The 3,385-nt window shown below is 48.6% G+C and overlaps 1 pseudogene; it reads left to right on the plus strand.

Moving 5' to 3' along the window:
* Positions 1 to 2,257: 2,257 nt before the first annotated feature.
* LOC103593055 lies at positions 2,258 to 3,241 on the plus strand (annotated as a pseudogene).
* Positions 3,242 to 3,385: the final 144 nt, after the last annotated feature.

Consider the following 3,385-nt stretch of genomic DNA (forward strand, 5'->3'; position numbering starts at 1 on the left):
TTGGTCAAGATGGACCCCAGAGCTGCCTCATGTCCACAGCCTTCCTGCCTCGGGAAGGAGCTCTTCAAGCACCAGGGGTTGAACACTCAAGTGACTCTAGCACCTGCAGATACCAGAGCATTAACCTGCAGACCTTTGCGGTAGTGCAGTTGGACCTGCAGCACTGGGGTCTTAGCTCAGAGTCCATGCATTGTTAATAACACCCAGCTGCTCCTAGAGCATGATTTAGAAATCTGTAAAGCAAACTTCCAAGTAACTCAATATGATATGTGAGTAATACAGATGCCAGGTATCTTCTCATTCTTTTCTTCCAGATCTGCCTGTGGCACCTGCCTCCTCTGCAATATCCCTTCACATGAAAGCATCATGAGCAAGGTCGAATTTAATTGGATACAGTAATAGGGACATGGGTTTTCATCACACACCCTAGGAAACTGCTTAAGTCTTCTTTCAACATCTTTCTTCTTCCAAGTCCTGCGTGCATTCATTCCATCACCAAAATCTGAATTGAAAATCTACACACCAGACACTGTTCTAGGCCCTGGGGATAAATAATAATGAAAACAACTGTCCCCTAGAAGTTTGCATTCTAATTGGGGGAGGTGCTGTTTACCTTCCAAGTCCATCGCTGCCCTTCTCTGCCCTGCTTGGTGCCCCAGAAGGCCAACCTTGCTCGCTGCAGTGCCTTGTCCTCTGGGAGAGCAATGGGAAGTACCCAAGAGTGGGAGATCCCAGTGGGAGACTGTAAAGGGGAGCAGGTGTTTACTCCCTTCCCCTCCTGCCAGGCTGTGGTTCTGGCTGTGGCTGTGTTTGTCCATCCTCCGCCACAGATTCTAGGCGATCCCTCTTTTCCCACAGCCACAGATCTTTCCAGGTTCCTCTGACACCATCTCCCCCGACCCACCTTCCTGTCCCTTTATACCCAAGAAGAGGCAATGCCTTTCTGATGCTGCCCGTCCCCTGTTGACTTACTGCCCACACCTCTTCAGTTAACCTCTCATTTCTTTTATTTAATTTTAATTTCTTTTCTGCTAGGATCTTGACTAATACAGAAACATAAACAATAAACAAACAAGTTATATATCAGATAAGCAAAAAAGCTATGAAGAAACATAAAGCAGGGTAAAGGCAATGAAGTGAGAGAGACACACAGAGAGAGAGAGAGAGAGAGGAGAGAGAGAGAGAGACAGTGTGTGTGTGTGTGTGTGTGTGTGTGTGTGTGTGTGTGTGTGTTGGTGGAGCTAGCATCAAACTCCTCTTTTTTCCATGTTATTGAAAATCTCCCCGTGACTCTTACCCCACCCTTACCCAGCTTCATTAGCTCAGATCTCACACTGGTTTTCTGCTGGCTCCTCATTTTTTTTCATCTGTATTAAACAGAGTAGTTCAGGCCATTGAAGCTCCTACCTTGGAATGTGTATCTCAGTCCTCCCAGGCAAAGTGCTTACCAATCTAGTTCCAAGGTAGTATTAGGAGTTATCAATAACCAGAAATGCATTTCATTACATGTAGCTAGTGAGTAGACATTATTTTACAGTTTAATCTTGTGTGTTTGGGAAATATGCACACTCTTTAACTCTGGAAAGCCTGCAGAACAAATGCCTGTGTTGGTAGCAGAATGACAGTGTTCTGGGGCCTTCTAAAACATCCTCCTTTTTTTCCCTTCCGTTCTGCTGGCCTCAGATCCCACCACCTGCCATCTCATGAGCAGCAAGTGAAAGCTGGGTGTGATCACTCCCTCCCACATTCCTCTAACCCTTGAGAAACACTGTTGACTGGCAAGTAGAGCTTGTCTATTTGGTATTTTTTTTATCTGTCAATCATTTAAGAAACCAATGAGAACGCAAAACTTTGGGGCTTCTATCAGAAAGGAAATCGAGGCTCTGGTAGATGAGGCCACTGGAGGTGAGTGGTCCTCTGAGCCACTGATGAAATCTTGGAACCCACCTCCTCTTCCCACCACACGAAGGAGCATCTTGGTGGGTGGGGATAAGCACCTCAAACTAAGTCGCAGTGATCCACATGCATGGGCTGTTTAGTAAGCCCTCAGGATATCCACTGACCAGGACTTTTTGGCCCCTCCTGTGACCTTCTCCCCAGAGCCTCAAAGTGGGGTCACAGAATCTTCATCATTAACAAGCTTTCTCAGAGACCTCTTGGTGCAGGTGAGCCCTGTTCCCAGAGGCAGCTGGTGCTGACCTTGCAACCCAAAGGAGGATATATCTGGCTAAGCTCAGCCTTGGTACTGGTGACCACCATGTCCTTGAAGATCCAGACAAGCAATGTAACCATCAAGAATGACCTGAAGTCCATCAACTCTTAGGTCTTTGTTGGAAATCTAAACACAGCTGTGGTGAAGAAGTCAGATATGGAGACCATCTTCTCCAAGTATGGCCATGTGACTAGCTGTTCTGTGCACAAGAGCTATACCTTTGTCCAGTATGTCAACGAGCACCATGTTCGGGCAGCTGTGCTGAGAGAACAAGGGCAAGTGCTGGCTGGGCAGACTCTGGACATCAACATGGCTGGAGAGCCCAAGCCCAACAGACCCAAGGAACTAAAGAGAGCAGCATCTGACATAAGCAGGCTTTCAACTACTGGTGCTACCTGTCACTGGTGCCAATGCCCAGGGAAGTCCCTGTGAAGCAACCCCAGGTCACAGTCCCTTTGGCTTGGCATGTCAAAACTACCACACCTTTCAAGCTCTTTTCCCACCACCACTGGCTCAGCCAAGATTATGTTAAAGACCAGTGAGCTGCAGACCATCAAGACAGAGCTGACACAAATCAAGTCCAACATTGATGCCCTGCTGGGCCACTTGGAGCAGATTGCTGAGAAACAAAAGGCCAACCCAGATGACAAGAAGAGTGACAGCAGCAGTGGTGGTAGCAGTAGCAGTAGTGGCAGCAGCATGCGGCCACTGGTCCCACAAGAGGATACAGCTTCCAAGGCAGGCATGCCCCTGGGAGAAGCACAGTCTCGAGACGATGGTGATTAGGAGGGGCTGCTGATACACAGAGAGGAAGAGCTGGAGCACAGCCAGGACACAGACATGGAGGATGGGGCCTTTACAGTAAGTAGTCTTACAGGAGCACTGGCCACCAGCTGGAGAAGGGCATCACTGTGCCAGGCCTCAAGCTGTTCACCCACTCCTGGATGCCACTCTCCAGCAGGTACCAGAGGAAAACTGGCAGTAGGCACCTCATCCCCTGTGTATCCCAGCCAGTGCCACATTCTCTGAAGATGGAATTACCAGCCTCCCCGCTGCACCCTCCCTGTCTGCACTGCTCATGTCAGAGCATAGAGCACAGGGGTTTCCCCAAACCCTGCCCCCCTCACCAGGACACTCCAGGCTTGGTTTTTTTTTTTTTTTTTTTTTTTAGGG

The sequence above is a fragment of the Galeopterus variegatus genome, unplaced genomic scaffold, assembly GCF_000696425.1.
Source record: "Galeopterus variegatus unplaced genomic scaffold, G_variegatus-3.0.2 Scaffold1268, whole genome shotgun sequence".
NCBI lineage: Eukaryota > Metazoa > Chordata > Mammalia > Dermoptera > Cynocephalidae > Galeopterus > Galeopterus variegatus.